General features: G+C 45.8%; 1 non-coding gene across 1 annotated transcript; it reads right to left on the bottom strand.

Annotated features, from left to right (window-relative positions):
- Positions 1-9520: 9520 nt before the first annotated feature.
- Positions 9521-9596, bottom strand: Trnas-cga (transfer RNA serine (anticodon CGA)). Its single transcript has one exon. It is a non-coding gene; the product is annotated as a tRNA-Ser (tRNA).
- Positions 9597-17840: the final 8244 nt, after the last annotated feature.

A 17840-nucleotide genomic window follows, 5' to 3' on the forward strand; every position in this document is an offset into this window, starting at 1 on the left:
AGAGACGGTGCCGCCAGACATATTATTCGTTTGGTTTCCTAAGACCGAACAAGAGAGCGATGCAAGCATCGGACATAGGATGGTAGTGAGAATCGAAACCGGGCCAAAGGCTGAGCAGTCTCGTGCGATATGATACGCGCTATGAGACCAACTAAAGTTAACTGTATCTGGCGCGCCGGTTGGATTTGCAAACAACGACCTCATTGCCTAACTTCAATGTTAAATAACTCGGAAACATCGCAACGTGTCTAATCTCTTCTTAACAGTTATTTCCCAGCACAACCTACCCTCCAACACCCTTACCAGTTTTTTAGTCTGTTTCTGACCACCTTGTATACACAATACATAAAAATTCGTTAAAACAATACGTATCGTTTATTTTCCCATCTCTGTAGCTTTTCTTTTTTTTTTTTACGGGATTATGATGTGTGGCTCTGATAAAGACACGGTGGGTTGCGGACGCAACTATATGGATGTGAAGATGATCGACAGAGTCAATACTAGCCACCCTGTAAAAAAAAAAAAAAATGTGCAACTAGGACTAGAAAATAGAAAATAATAAAATGGTTTTATATCTCAATACCGTTGCTGTTCTCTGATGACGAATCTGTCAGGGCTGTAGCAAAAAATTCGTAATTTGCTATTCAACTTGATGTGTAATTTACGTGCCAGTAGGTTATAGCGGAATAACTTATCTGCCAAGAAGTCATAAAACTTTACAAAACACCTATGAGGATTTATTTGCACGAATACCTAGGATCACTGTAACACACGGTAATTGTTCAACGTTATTTTGTCCGGGCCACCAGCCCCGTCTTCGTACGGATAGCACGCAAGTACCTTGGGGCGGACAACTTGTCTGGGGTAGCAGTACGAAATTGTATACACATACACTGAGGCGCCAAAGAAACTGGTATAGGCATGTATATTCCAAAACAGAGATATGTAAACACGCAGAATATGGGGCTGCGGTCGGCAACGCCTATATAAGACAAGTGTCTGGCGCACTTGTTAGATCGGTTACTGCTGCTACAATGTCAGTTTATCAAGATTCAAGTAAGTTTGAACGTGGTGTTATAGTCGCCGCACGAGTGATGGCACACAGCATCTCCGAGGCAGCGATGAAGTGGGGATTTTCCCGTACGACCATTTCACGAGTGTACCGTGAATATCAGGAATCGAGTAAAACACCAAGTCTCCGACATCGCTGCGGTCGGAAAAAGTTCCTGCAAGAACTGGACCAACGACGACTGAAGAGAATCGTTCAACGTGACAGAAGTGCAATCCTTCTGTAAATTGGTGCATATTTCAACGAAACGTCATCGATATAGGCTTTCGGAGCCGAAGGCCCACTCGTGTACCCTTGATGACTGCGCGACACAAAGCATTACGCCTCGCCTGGGCCCGTGAACACCGACATTGGACTGTGGATGACTGGAAACATTTTGCCTGGTCGGACGAGTCTAGTTGAAACTGTATCGAGCGGATGGACGTGAACTGGGGGTCTGGAGACAACCTCATGAATTCGTAGACCCTGCGTGTCACCAGGGGACTGTTCAAGTTGGTGGAGGCTCTGTAATTAGGTGGGGCGTGTGCAGATGGAGTGATATGGGGCCCATGATACCTCTAGACATATCTAGACAGGTGACACGTACGTAAGTATCATGTCTGATCACCTGCATCCATTCATGCCCACTGTGCATTCCGACGGACTTGTGCAATTCCGGCAGGCCAATGCGACACCCCACACGTCCAGAACTGCTACAGAGTGGCTCCAGGAACACTCTTCTGAGTTTAAATACTTCCACTGGCCACCAAACACCCCAGACAAGAACATTATTGAGCGTATCTGGGATGTCTAGCAACGTGCTGTTCAGAAGATATCTCCACTCTCTCGTACTCTTTACGGGTTTATGAAGAGCCTTGCAGATTTCATGGTGTCAATTCCGTCCAGAACTATGTTAGACATTAGTCGAGTCCATACCACGCCGTGTTGTGGCACTTCTGTGTGCTCGCGGGGACCCTACACGGTATCAGGCAGATGTACCAGTTTCTTTGGCTCTTCAGTGTAGCCGGCCGTGTGGCCGAGCGCTTCTAGGTGCTTCAGTCTGGAACCGCGCGACCGCTACGGTCGCAGGTTCGAATCCTGCCTCGGGCATGGATGTGTGTGATGTCCTTTGGTTAGTTAGGTTTAACTAGTTATAAGTTATAGGGGACTGATGACCTCAGCTGTTACGTCCCATAGTGCTCAGAGCCATTTGAACCGTTTTTCTTCAATGTACATGTTTTTCCTGGCGAACCAGTCAGTGCATTAGTGAAAACTGTATCAAAATCCCTATAATAGCGTCTGAGATTAGCACTGACATGACAGAAAAACGCGGTCGGTGACTAATTTGTACTCGTATATACGTATAGATGTAATGTACAAATTTGTCTTTTCTACGGAAGCCAGGAGTTCTCGAGCGTTATTGGCTGAAACACTGAGAGGCCTCAATGTGTCGGAATTTAATTTTAAGTCCGACAAGTGGAGGAAATTGGGAGTGAAAGGAACGAGTAGAGTACCACATTACCCTGCTAAAATACCGTCCTTGCGAAAGCTCTCAGTCCAGAGTCTTCAGCATAAAAAGAGAAAAATGGAGGAGAAAAAGTGGAGTGTGGAGTAAAGGCGAGTGTCGCCGAATTCGCGACCCGCTCTCAGCCGCTGTCGCTGGCGTCTGCACCTCTCGCCTCATTGCCCACCCCCGCAAGGAAATTTTAGTGCTTTCGGAATAGCTGCGTTTATGGCAGGCCCAAGTAAAGAAAGCAATTTGGGCGTGGCTACCGCTGTTTACGCTCCGTCTGGAAAGGGAGAGGGAGAGGGCTCGGGGTGGCGTGAAATATTGCTGTGCTCTGCTGTGCGGGGGTGGACCCCCGTCCCCACTGGCCGTCAGCGGACACACTGTTGTTTTTCAAACAGACCTCCTCTGTTCCGTATGTGGGCAGACGCGTTCCTCGTCGCCTTGCTCGTCTCCGTCAACACTGGCCTACATACATCGAGATGAGGGATGTAATGCGAGGACAAGACATAAACAGTAGGGCTCATAACTATAGGCGGCTAGCACACCCCTCGTTATGTAATAGTATGGCGCTCTTCACCAGATCTGGAAAATAAACATAACCAGCAGATGACATAAAACGTCTCAGGAGATATGACTGACAAGATATTTATCTTTCAGTTACGCAGAAAAAGGAAATCATTTGTCGAATCTGGTTATTTTAAAGCTGAATCCCTTTCATTAGTAGCACAGAATGAATTAACTTGCATCATACCGAAACTGCAGAAAATTAGAGATCAAATATTTCTCTAGTACACCCGGTGACATGGCAGAAAGGGCCAGATCGCATAACGCCACTCGGTTTTTTTCAGAGAAACTAAGCAAATTTGTGAAAGAACTATTACTTTACGATTAACAGTGTAAGAACAAAACAGAGGAACTTCCTGACATGTGACCGAGATCGAACATCTGACAACGAAAAATGTAATAAAATGCTAGAAGAATGAGGATGACGTGTTTTAGTCTCCGTTATGTCGAATGATCATTTCAGGGAATTTAATGTTATTAGTTGTGGCCGAGCTGTTCTAGGCGCTTCAGTCTGGAACCGCGCGACCGCTACGTCGCAAGTTCGAATCCTGCCTCGGGGCATGGATGTGTGTGATGTCCTTAGGTTAGTTAGTAGGTTAGTTAGGTTTGAGTAGTTCTAAGTTCTAGGGGACTGATGACCTCAGATGTTAAGTCCCATAGTGCTCAGAGCCATTTGAACCATTTAAGGTTTGAAATGTGTGTCTTCCGAGATGTGAACTTATTCCTTCACGTGAAAAATGCCGTTTTAATCAGATTTCCATTGTTATCCATTGCTCCAATTAAAGACTTTAATAATGCTCTTATAGACATATTTGTATACTATGGGTGAAGGAACAATATTTTTAAGCTGACCTGTATTTTAAAAGATATTGTTGGGAAAACTCTTCGTCTTTCCATTCTCTTGCGGTCACACAGAAAATAAAAATCATTGACATCAAATTGCTTTAAAGCTGAGTTTCTTCAGTAGTAGCGAGGTGATTATTACTGTACCACACGAATGTGCAGCAAGTTAATCAACAACGGTTTTTCTGGACAAAGGATGAAAGAAAGGGCCAGTTTACTTCAGCGCTAACGTTTTTATTTGTGAGAAATCGAGTACTTGTGAGGCAACTGGTATTTTACTATTAGCAATGGAAGTCCCAGTTGTTCAAAAAATTTCGTATGCAGTTTGGTAACAGCTGGAGTAAGTAGGTTGCCCATGGGTCCTAAAACTTATTATTGTTCTGTAAGTAGATTGTACAAAGACAATGTCTAAACACAGTTGCTATATCCTTCACAAAAATTTTCTAAATACATATTAGCTTCGCCAATACTCTTGGGTGGGGAGATAGCATTGAAGCAGATAGGAATACTACTCGGCTCCACATTCATGTGTTTCTGCTTGTCATTAAAATAGACTGAGTTTTAATATATCTGCAATTTTTACCGACGTAACATTTTAGTTAAGAGGTTACATATATGTCAACGAACTGCTCTGTTCATGATATGCTATGGTGTCTTGATCACGCTTAATTTCTGAAGGCAGTTCCATATTGTCGTCCAATGAATAAACATGAGCTTGCGAAGTATCCGAGCAAATTTGTTACTAGATTTTTGGATTTCCTAGCGCATAGAAGTTACACGCCATTCTTCGCTGGTTAAAATGGCCAAATGTAAAAATAACTTCGGGAATGTTGTAGGACAGTTATTGGTCATGATATACACTCCTGGAAATGGAAAAAAGAACACATTGACACCGGTGTGTCAGACCCACCATACTTGCTCCGGACACTGCGAGAGGGCTGTACAAGCAATGATCACACGCACGGCACAGCGGACACACCAGGAACCGCGGTGTTGGCCGTCGAATGGCGCTAGCTGCGCAGCATTTGTGCACCGCCGCCGTCAGTGTCAGCCAGTTTGCCGTGGCATACGGAGCTCCATCGCAGTCTTTAACACTGGTAGCATGCCGCGACAGCGTGGACGTGAACCGTGTGTGCAGTTGACGGACTTGGAGCGAGGGCGTATAGTGGGCATGCGGGAGGCCGGGTGGACGTACCGCCGAATTGCTCAACACGTGGGGCGTGAGGTCTCCACAGTACATCGATGTTGTCGCCAGTGGTCGGCGGAAGGTGCACTTGCCCGTCGACCTGGGACCGGACCGCAGCGACGCACGGATGCACGCCAAGACCGTAGGATCCTACGCAGTGCCGTAGGGGACCGCACCGCCACTTCCCAGCAAATCAGGGACACTGTTGCTCCTGGGGTATCGGCGAGGACCATTCGCAACCGTCTCCATGAAGCTGGGCTACGGTCCCGCACACCGTTAGGCCGTCTTCCGCTCACGCCCCAACATCGTGCAGCCCGCCTCCAGTGGCGTCGCGACAGGCGTGAATGGAGGGACGAATGGAGACGTGTCGTCTTCAGCGATGAGAGTCGCTTCTGCCTTGGTGCCAATGATGGTCGTATGCGTGTTTGGCGCCGTGCAGGTGAGCGCCACAATCAGGACTGCATACGACCGAGGCACACAGGGCCAACACCCGGCATCATGGTGTGGGGAGCGATCTCCTACACTGGCCGTACACCACTGGTGATCGTCGAGGGGACACTGAATAGTGCACGGTACATCCAAACCGTCATCGAACCCATCGTTCTACCATTCCTAGACCAGCAAGGTAACTTGCTGTTCCAACAGGACAATGCACGTCCGCATGTATCCCGTGCCACCCAACGTGCTCTAGAAGGTGTAAGTCAACTACCCTGGCCAGCAAGATCTCCGGATCTGTCCCCCATTGAGCATGTTTGGGACTGGATGAAGCGTCGTCTCACGCGGTCTGCACGTCCAGCACGAACGCTGGTCCAACTGAGGCGCCAGGTGGAAATGGCATGGCAAGCCGTTCCACAGGACTACATCCAGCGTCTCTACGATCGTCTCCATGGGAGAATAGCAGCCTGCATTGCTGCGAAAGGTGGATATACACTGTACTAGTGCCGACATTGTGCATGCTCCGTTGCCTGTGTCTATGTGCCTGTGGTTCTGTCAGTGTGATCATGTGATGTATCTGACCCCAGAAATGTGTCAATAAAGTTTCCCCTTCCTGGGACAATGAATTCACGGTGTTCTTATTTCAATTTCCAGGAGTGTATATATGAATGCCTTTGGCTGACTGCGTCGGCAGCTCCGCGAGGGTGTTTACGTACCATGCTAATGTACACAGTCTGGCAAAGAACATGAAGCCCCCAGAAAATCTTGTGGAGTCATAACTATGGACACGTACGCACCATCGGGGTGTGTGTAAATGATTAGGGGTGCAATTGTCAGCGACAGGTAAAACGCCCAACAGCGAGCGTTAGTGTTGTTCGTGTTGATACTAAGCCTAATACGGCATGTAAGGAATGTGAACAGCGTCAGTTATTGAGTAATCACTGAATAACACGGAGATACTGCGTACTCGTACGGGACAGCATTATCAGCATCAGCCTGAGTTTGAAAGGGGCCTCGGGTCGGCGGTTGAAACATACAGTATCCAGATTTCTGGGGCATTTGGATAATGTAAGGCCTGAATGCGTTCTACGAGATACGGATAGTGGGAGTTATAATGAACATTACTGCCATTTTGACTGTGGAGCTAAAACACCTGTAATGACAGAATATTATCACTCTCTTGGTGTTTTCTCACTTTTGCTTTCAATCACTGAAACCTTCAGTGCCAAAGATCTTCTATCTCCATCTTAACGTACGTGTAGCTCCCTTGGAATACATTGCCGGCTATGTCCGTATACCTTCCTTGCTCGTTATTCTATCAGGGACCGTTCCTTGCAATTTGTCCTCGTTCAGAAAAATTGTATTGCGCATCACGGAGAGTTTTACTGTTAAAATTCAGGGGTGATACATTATGTGATCAAAACTATCCGGACACCTGGCTGAAAATGACTTACAAGTTCGTTGTGCCCTCCATCGGTAATGCTGGAATTCAGTATTGTGTAGGCCCACACTTAACCTTCATGACAGCTTCCACTCTCGCAGGCATACGTTCAATCAGATGTTTGAAGGTTTCTTGGGGAATGGCAACCCATTATTCACGGAGTGCTGCACTGAGGAGCGGTATTTATGTCGGTCGGTGAGGCTTGGCATTAAGTCGGCGTTCCAAAACATTCCAAAAGTGTTCTATACGATTCCGGCCAGGACTGTGTGCAGGTCACTCCATTACAGGGATGTTATTGTCGTGTAACCACTCCGCCTCAGGCCGTGCATTATGAACAGGTACTCGATCGTGTTGAGAGATGCAGCCCCATCCCCGAATCAATGTAGGGCTGTCCTGTGACAGTGCCACGCAAAAGAACAAGGGTGGAAGCTCCCTCCATTAAAAACGCGACCACACCATAACACCACTGCCCCCGAATTTTGCTGTTGGCACTACACACGCTGGCAGGTGACTTTCACCGGTCATTCGCCATACCCACACACTGCCATCGGATCGCCACATTGTGCACCGTGACTCGTCACTCCACACAATGTTGTTCCACCGTTCAATCGTCCAATGTTTACGCTTCTTACACCAAGTGAGGCGTCGTTTGACATTTACCGGCGTGATGTGTGACTTAAGAGCATTCGCTCGACCATGGAATCCAAGTTTTCTCACCTCCCGCCTCACTGTCAGAGTACTTCATGAATCCTGATGGAGTTTGGAATTCCTGTGTGATGGTCTGGCTAGATGTCTGCCTATTACACATTACGACCCTTTTCAACTGTCGGCGGTCTCTGTCAGTCAAAAGACGAGATCGGCCTGAACGCTTTTGTGCTGTCCCTACACCGTTCTACTTCACTATCACATCGGAAACAAGTGGACCTATGGATGTTTAGGAGTGTGGAAATCTCGCCTACAGACGTAAGACAAAAATGACAGCCAATCACTTAACCACGTTCGAAGTCCGTGAGTTCCGCGGAGCGCCCCATTCTGCTCTCTCACAATGTGTAATGACTACTGAGGTCGCTGATATGGAGTACCTGGCAGTAGGGGGCAGCACAATGCACCTGATATGAAAAACATATGTTTTTGAGGGTGTCCGGATACTTTTGATCACATAGTGTATGTTCCAAGAAGGGTTAAGTAACATTTTACTTCATGCCACAAATATCTCTCGGAACAACTACGACTGAAAAAGAAGAATAATTCGAGTTCATGAGGAAGCTTGTCGAGAGTCTTTCTCCTCGGACACCTTAGGAAAGGGAAGAAATGGTGGTAAAACAAATACCCTCCGTCATAAACTACAAAATGGCTTTCTGAATCTAGCTATCGGCTAATGTTAGTATAGTTTCTTGCATAGCTAGGTATTGTTTGATCAAGTGCCTTACTATTGTCGACTGTCACGAATGAACGAGAACGTCTATCAAGAGTGTGTATGAAGGCACGTCATCACACGCTCCCCTAACAGTCCCTTTACTGCCATTCGATTCCGTGGACGCGGGAAATCAAATTTGCTTTACCGCGGAAGATTTCCCAGTCACGATATATAGTGTAAGAGCGATCGTCCTGGGAGTCTCGCTAAGGTCATCTGTAGTTCAGGGACTAACTCACGCGACAATTTCATTCTCAGCCGCGAATTGGTGCCTGTGTCTGTCTGGCTGGCGCCGTATTTATGGTGAGAGCGACCTCAGAGGGCGAGACGGAGATAAAGCGAGGCGCTTCCTAATTGGAAAGCGCGTCCCGTCGGTGGCGTCTCCTGATGGAGTGGTACTTCTCTCCAGAGAAACGGCGCCCGCCGTCGCGACGTACCTCTGAATGACTGTCGGAGAAGGGGGCGGGTAGGGGGGGGAGGGTAGTGCAAAGGCAACGCTGTTAGTTCCTCTCGCTGATTCTAGGTTCCCTTCGAGATCATTCGAGTTTCTCGTTTGTCAACACTCATTTGTATGTAAGGAAACTTCCTAAAACAGCGACTGAAAATTAGTCTTCCACAAGGATCAGTTCTAGCCCCGTTTCTCTTTAGCTATGTACCTCCATGACTTGCACGCATTCCAGGGTTAAGTAGATAACTTAGCTGCAGCGATTCACCACGCATCCGAGCAATCTAAAGGGAATGTTTACTTTTCTGTGTTCAGACTTTTTATTTATCCTTAACAGCTACCTACCTTCTAATGATCATACAACCAAAGGCTGTAGATTTTGGAGTGGCTAAACTCCATCATTTACGATTCCTTAGCAGATCACGAAAGCGATGTGGCAATTACTTGATCAGGAGCATTATTACACCTGCTATCCAATACATTATTTATGCGAATACCCAGCATAGCGAGAACACTACATAAAAAAACTTCTAAACTCTTGAGACATTAACCAGGTAAAAGTTGATTTTCCGAATACTAAAATAATCATGGCAAAATAACTACAATCTTGAAATTTCCTGGCAGATTAAAACTGTGTGCCGGCCGAGACTCGAACTCGGGACCTTTGCCTTTCGCGGGCAAGTGCTCTACCAACTGAGCTACCCAAGCACGACTCACGCCCCGTCCTCACAGCCTTACTTCTGCCAGTACCTCGTTTCCTACCTTCCATCTCATTCTGGAACTACAATCTTGATGAACGTGAGAGAATAACATAATCTTACTGTCGCAGCTGTAAGTACACTGATTCATTATGCGAGAAAATGTAGGAGCACCGTTCTGCTCAGTACTTCAGACACTACAAGAAAACTAACCAACCCTAATTTGCACCTGGTGAGCTAAACTGACGAAAGGTCTACACATTTAAAATTTGTATGACAAGTGTTATTCTATCTGAATAACTGGCTCGGCTTCGTATTTTAATAAGCGTGAAGATTTGCAACGTATCAAGTGCCCGAATTTGATTCGCAATGCCGCGCGGGATTAGCCGGGCGGTCTGAGGCGCTGCAGTCATAGACTGTGCGGGTGGTCCCGGCGGAGGGTCGAGTCCTCCCTCGGGCATGCGTGTGTGTGTTTGTGGAGGAGGATATTAGTGTTTAACGTCCCGTCGACAACGAGGTCATTAGAGACGGAGCGCAAGCTCGGGTGAGGGAAGGATGGGGAAGGAAATCGGCCGTGCCCTTTCAAAGGAACCATCCCGGCATTTGCCTGAAGCGATTTAGGGAAATCACGGAAAACCTAAATCAGGATGGCCGGAGACGGGATTGAACCGTCGTCTTCCCGAATGCGAGTGTGTGTTTGTCCTTAGCATAATTTAGGTTAAGTAGTGTGTAAGCTTAGGGACTGATGACCTTAGCAGTTAAGTCACATAAGATTTCACACACATTTGAACATATTTATTTCGCAATGGTCAATCGCAATTTTTTCAAATCATAATGCAGCTTCTAAACAATTACTAAATTTCGTAGTTATCTTGGTGAGATAGCCGTAATGGCGGCTAAACAAATGTCGCCCAAGCCGGTTGTTCGCACCAATGCTAGGGATGGCTCTGACCACTATGAGACTCAACATCTGAGATCATCAGTCCCCTAGAACTTAGAACTACTTAAACCTAACTAACCTAAGGACATCACACACATCGATGCCCGAGGCAGGATTCGAACCTGCGACCGTAGCAGTCGTGCAATTCCAGACTGAAGCGCCTAGAACCGCTCGGCCACGCCGGCCGGCCCAGTGCTACAACAATCACCCACATTTCCACTTGGGAAACTGCCAGTAACATATTAAAGAGATTGATGTTAAGAAATAATAAAACTAAGGTCATTATTTGAACGAACAGCACTACGGAACTAAGGCCAGGAGGAGGAAAGGTAACGAAGGAAATGACAGAAGTAGAAAGAAAGACAAATGACAGATCTCCTCACAAAGATATTGTAATTTATATGACTTTGCAACAGAGTGGATTCGTATATTATAAATAAGATTCCTTTCTTTGACATTAATGGCTCTGTGCATAAATAATTCATTATACAATGACGGGCAAAAATCTCAAACCCGAGGAGGAGTTGTGCAATATAAACGGAAGTTGGTAGGCGTGTTTTTACATCTGAAAGATGATTTCCATTCGGGTTTTGCGTCTACCGCATTAGAGTTGCGCTAGCAGCGCCACTACTAGGATGCAAATCAGATTTGCTTTAAATTCTCTATTTAATGGTCGTGAGCGTTAGTTAGCTTTGAGACTGGACGTGGAACGCTGAAGTTAGTCAAGAATGTCTTTAAGGCAACTATCACGCCGTTATCAACACCTCACTAACATTGACCGAGGTCGTGTAACAGGGCTACGAGAAGCTTATGTTCCTTCTGCGTTATTGCAAAAAGGGTTAACAGGAACGTAGCCACTGTAAATGACTGCTGGCAGCGGTGGTCACGAAAATTTACGGTCGCAAGAAGATCGGACTCCATACGGTCACGTGGCATTACCGAGAGGGAAGATCATCGTGTTGCGCGTATGGCTCTGGCTCATTGTAATGCACCTGCAGCAGCAATATGAGCAGCAGTTGGCAACACGGTGACACAAAGGACTGTTACAAATCGGTTACTTGAAGGACAGCTCCGACCAGACGACCTATAGCGTGCATTCCACTGGCCCCAAACCACCGCAATTTGCGAGTTCAGTGGTGACAAGCGAGAGCTCATTGGAGGGCAGGATGGAGGTCTGTGGTATTTTCTGATGAAAGCTGGTTCTGCCTCGGTGCCAGTGAAGGCCGCGTGTTGGTTAGGAGGAGGCCAGCTGCGGGCATGTACCCAACCTGTCACTGTGCTAGACACACTGGACCTACACCAGGGGTTATGATATTGGGTGCTATTTTGTTCAAAAATGGTTCAAATGGCTCTGAGCACTATGAGAGTTAACATCGGAGGTCTTCAGTCCCCTAGAACTTATAACTACTTAAACCTAACTAACCTAAGGAAAGCACACACATCCATGCCCGAGGCAGGATTCGAACCTGCGACCGTAGCGGTCGCGCGGTTCCAGACAGTGTATCACACCAGGGGCACTCTTGTGGTTGTCTGGTGAATCCTGACTGTAAATTTGTACGTCAGTCTGGTGATTCGACCTGTTGTTCTGCCATTCGTGAATAACACTCTAGGGGCTATATTCGAGCACAAAACGCTCGCAGACATACTACTGTTGTAACCCAATATACTCTACAGCAAGTCGACATATTGCCTTGTTCTGCTCGATCACCAGATCTGTCTCCAGTCGAGAACGTATGGGACATCATCGCATGACAATTTAGGCTTTATCCACTAATAGCATTAACCGTTGTCGTGTTGTCCGATCAAGTGCAGCAGGCATGGAACTCTATCCATCAATCTGACATCGGGCACCTGTACAACAATATATGCATGTTTGCACTCTTTCATTCAACATTCTGGCTGTTACACCGGTTATTAATGTACCAGCTTTTCACATTTGCAATGGTTTATCTCACGCGTTCGCTAACCTGTGATTTTGTAATGTTGTTCACATAAATGTGTTAACTAGACAAATGTATTGCAGAAATTTCATTACTCTACATTAATTATTTTTTGGTGCTGCCATTTCTTTCCGTCAGTGCATTTGGTAAAACTAATTTTACTAGCACAAGAAAAACAAAGAAAATGTACTGATACGTCGTAATAAAACGGAGATTCGTTTTCTAATATCCTTCTTGTCTCAATTTCTACACAAATGAAAATCACAGATTTAAAGGTGAACGACATATGTGACAAAGACATTCTCAATTCAGATTATTTCGCAAATGTGAATAAAAGTTCCAAAAGAGAGAATGGCGTTAAAAGGGATATATTTTTCCAGTCTAATTTTGGGTGGGTTGATTTTACATTGATTGAATAGTGTTGTGCTAAAAGCCGACATTGAGAAAAACACATGGCTTCTTGGACACCATTACGGTGTGTAGAGTAACGAACAGAAATGCATTTCAGGTGAAGTAAACGGAAACGTGTGCCTGTGAATATAACTTGAAACAGACACAGCGTTCTTAGTAAATAGCTCGTCAGACCGTAATTGGAGACACGGGATGTAGAGAGGGGGCAGCCTGCAACAGCAAATCACGGCCTCGTTAATTCTGTAATCAGCGAGGCACGCCGTGCATTAATCAGTCTGAACAGCTTTAATCGAGTTTTTATACCGTCATTAGTCATACGTGTTGCACGCTTATGTTTGTCCAGTGGCTCTCTTATTGTGTTGTATTTTTATTTGGTCCAGCAATGTACTGTATCAACAATGGCAGCTAAATGTTAAAAAAGAATACTCGCTTCCAGCATCACGATACGTGTTGTAATCGAAGCAAGTAATTTTGCTGACATGTATAGCACTTTCCTGTGCGTAGGCTGCTTCTTATAGCAAATGGACCAGGATCAAGTTGCTCAGGCAAAACAGGTGGCAAATATAAACTACACATAGACAAACACATACCAGCGGGGCTATTGATTGCTACGTTTCAGCCTGTGTTCAAAATAGTCCCAGACTTTTTTCTTTCAATTAAAACAGAGTGATTTAGTGGACCAGATAATGTGCAATAGTATGCCTCGATGTTCGTCAAACAATGAAGATATGCATGTAGCCTTGTAAACACGGCTGTTCACATCTTGGAAAATCTTCACAGCACATCCATAATGAATACGTAAACAAAAGAGCAACACTCTTACCGAGAATGCTGAAATAAACATGCTGGTTCAAGTTTACAGTAACCTGAATGAGTTGACCAACTCATGGTGTAACGCAGTGACTTTACCAAGCACATAAAGCACGTGACGAGACCACAGTATCTGTCCCAGCCAGTCCCCACCACAAAGGAGGAAGGAGCAATAGAATTAATTCTTTAATTCTGATCACAGATTCGAACTGCCAATAAAATTCCGAGTAAATTGAAACGAAAATGGTTCAAATGGCTCTGACCACTATGGGACTTAACATCTGGGTCATCAGTCCTCTAGAAGTCAGAACTACTTAAACCCAACTAACCTAAGGACATCACACACATCCATGCCCGAGGCAGGATTCGAACCTGCGACCGTAGCAGTCGCGCGGTTCCTGACTGAAGCACCTAGAACCGCTCGGCCACAGCGGCCGGCTATACAAAACAGAAGCCCTTTGGTCAATTAATTAAAAGGTCATCAACCTTAATTACTCAATTAATACTACTACACTAATTTTCCCAGGTCCACAGACACTATCGAGGTACTGTCTGCATAGAGAATCATCGGTTAGAGGGGGCAGGATAATTTTGGCATTTCCTGTTTATTTAATATAGGAAAAAAATGCTCAAGATAGCGAAATCTAGCTCGGTTTCCTGGGCATTATTTCGAATCGTAGTTGAGAACACGCGATGGCGGAGACATTCAGTCTATCGCGTTCTGGGAATCCGCGCCGGTTCAGGCCACCCAACTTGAACGCAAGAACTCGGCTGCTCCAATGGGCCAGAACAGCAGGAACGGTTACTCCTCCACTTCCTCCTCGTAAGTTGGCTGCAAGGACTTTTCGTGTACCGCGGAGGTTCATAGTAGTACGTCGACCGAGTCTTTAAATAGTCCAGAGAGCAGCTCTCCACCACAATCCGGTGCAAATACTAAAGGTGTCGACGTAGCAAGGTTCATAGTGCAGCATTTACCGCCATTTCGTGGCAAGTGTTGTTTTCCATTACCCTGGAGCATCCTTGTATTAATCATCCATGAGCTCAAAAATGGCTATGAGCACAATGGGACTTAACTTCTGAGGTCATCAGTCTCCTAGAACTTAGAACTACTTAAACCTAACTAACCTAAGGACATCACACACATCCATGCCCGAGGCAGGATTCGAACCTGCGACCGTAGCGGTCGCGCGGTTCCAGACTGTAGCGCCTAGAACCACTCGGCCACCCCGTCCAGCCATCCGTGCGTTGCTCGTGCTGTTTACAGTTACGAAGCACGATGGAAGCGTTTCAAGTCAACATGTAGTGTGGTAAGCCCTATTTTTCCGACCCCTATTACTGTGACCGCATTCTCGACCCATGGCTAGCTTCTTTGTCGTTGTTGTTGTTGTGGTCTTCAGTCCTGAGAATGGTTTGATGCAGCTCTCCATGCTTCACTATCCCGTGCAAGTTTCTTCATCTCCCAATACCTACTGCAACCTACATCCTTCTCAACCTGCTTAGTATATTCATCTCTTGGTCTCCCTCTACGATTTTTACCTCCACGTTGCCATCCAGTAATGAATTGGTGATCCCTTGATGCCTCAGAACATGTCCAACCAACCGATCCCTTCTTCTAGTCAAGTTGTGCCACAAGCTCCTCTTCTCCCCAATTCTATTCAATACCTCCTCATTAGTTATGAGATCTACCCATCTAATCTTCAGCATTCTTCTGTAGCACCACATTTCGAAAGCTTCTATTCTCTTCTTGTCTAAACTATTTATCGTCCACGTTTCACTTCCATACATGGCTACACTCCATACAAATACTTTCAGAAGCGACTTCCTAACACTTTAATCAATACTCGATGTTAACAAATTTCTCTTCTTCAGAGACGCTTTCCTTGCCATTGACAGTCTACATTTTATATCCTCTCTACTTCGACCATCATCAGTTATTTTGCTCCCCAAATAGCAAATCTCCTTTACTACTTTAAGCGTCTCATTTCCTAATCTAATTCCCGCAGCATCACCTGATTTAATTCGACAACATTCCATGCTCCACGTTTTGCTTCCGTTGATGTTGATCTTATATCCTCCTTTCAAGAGACTGTCCATTCCGTTCAGCTGCTCTTCCAGGTCCTTTGCTGTCTCTGACAGAATTACAATGTCATCGGGGAACCTCAAAGTTTTTATTTTTTCTCCTTGGATTTTAATACCTACTCCGAACTTTTCTTTTGTTTCCTTTACTGCTTACTCAATATACAGATTGAATAGTATCGGGGAGAGGCTACAACTCTGTCACACGCCCTTTCCAACCACTGCTTCCCTTTCATGTCCCTCGACTCTTATAACTGTCATCTGGTTTCTGTACAAATTTGTCGTAGTGATTCATATTACTTCATTTTGCGCTCTGGTCTTTACATTGAAGACATTATTGTTTGTGTGAACTTTTGTTCTTTTGATTTGTCCCACAGAAAGTCCATTGCTCGTCTAGCGGCTGCTTTATTGTGAGTAATACGTTAGTAAAATTGTGACACGGCTACATCTCATTTATGTGTCCTTTTATGAATAGATACTTAGCCGGACGAATCTGACTGTCATGGCTTAGTAGCTTCCCTGCTGTTCCTTTAATCAATTATTTATTTATTAGGCGACGGAAGAGCTTCTGTAAGAAATGAAGCCTGCTGCGTCGGATAGAAGATCAGCAGGTGAGTGATCTGCTAGGGATCTATGATAGTTAATACAATTAATACAGATTCTTAACAGCAGAGATGACAGACCTATGCCGGCTGGAGTGGCCGAGCGGTTCTAGGGGCTACAGTCTGGAACCGCGCGACCGCCACGGTTGCAGGTTCGAATCCTGCCTCGGGTATGGATGTGTGTGATGTCCTTAGGTTAGTTAGGTTTAAGTAGTTCTAAGTTCTAGGGGACTAATGACCACAGCAGTTAAGTACCACTGTGCTCAGAGCCATTTGAACCGTTTTTGACAGACCTCAGCCACGGCTACAGCTATTCACCCAATCAACCGAAACAGATGGCACATTCGCGGGTTAAAAGCATCGGGCCGTTGGACTATTCCACACCAGTATCGTTAATAGTAGAGGCGAACTCACAACTTGTCGGACACGCAAATTCATGCATTACGTGCTGATCAGTTTCTGTGTTTTTTGCTTCGTTGAATATTGGAAGTTTCGTTTGCCGCAGTGAGGAGAGGAGGAAGACGATAAAATTAATGTTTAACGTCCCATCGACAACAATGTCATTAGAGACGGAGTACAAGCTCGGATTAATGAAGGATGGGGAAGGAATCGTCCCGCCATTTGCCTGAAGGGAAACCTAAATCAGGATGGCCGACGTGGGTTTGAACCGCCGTCCACCTCAATGCGATTCCGGTGTGCTAATCAGTGCGCACCTTTGATCGGTGCCGCTGTGAACGATGAGTTTCTGCGAGGTATCCGGCCCGAAATGACCATTGCATCCAGTTCCATCCGCAAGTTCGCTCGGAAACAGAGTGACACAGAACTACATTCACAGAGAGCATCAGCTCATGTCGGGTTTAGAGCCGATTGTGAGTGAGAACGCATGACATTTATCTCCTGTGACGAATAGGATCTCTAAGCTAACACTGAGCTTGTGCTACATGGGTGCGAGTGATTCACATTCCTAGTAGACAAGTTCGACAGTCCCTGTTGATGAACCAATAAACCTGGTGACTCAATCACGGTGTGGTCATAGACACGTCCAAATACGATATCACTTTCGTGTCACTTTGTCAGTTTTCCACGTCGAACTATCTTACTGCGCCGATTCCACACATGCGACTGATGCGTACCCACCGTTTCATTGCCGTGACTTGCCTGAGCGGTGCAGGTGTCGCGTGTTTTACACAATCTATGACGTTCCAAATCGATCCTTTTAGGAGGTGGCTAACGTTTTTCCTGGTGAAGTCGCAATGACTTATTCCCTAAACACACACACACACACACACACACACACACACATAGAGAGAGCGAGAGAGAGAGAGAGAGAGAGAGAGAGAGAGAGAGAGAGAGAGAGAGAGAGAGAATTATGTGACCACCTGTCAAAAGCCTGAATATGATCCCCAAGCACAGTCACAGACGCTTGTGTTGATCCACAGTGCCTCTAGAAGGACATCACCAAGGGAATGCCGCGAAA

The sequence above is a fragment of the Schistocerca cancellata genome, chromosome 8, assembly GCF_023864275.1.
Source record: "Schistocerca cancellata isolate TAMUIC-IGC-003103 chromosome 8, iqSchCanc2.1, whole genome shotgun sequence".
NCBI classification, from domain to species: Eukaryota; Metazoa; Arthropoda; class Insecta; order Orthoptera; family Acrididae; genus Schistocerca; species Schistocerca cancellata.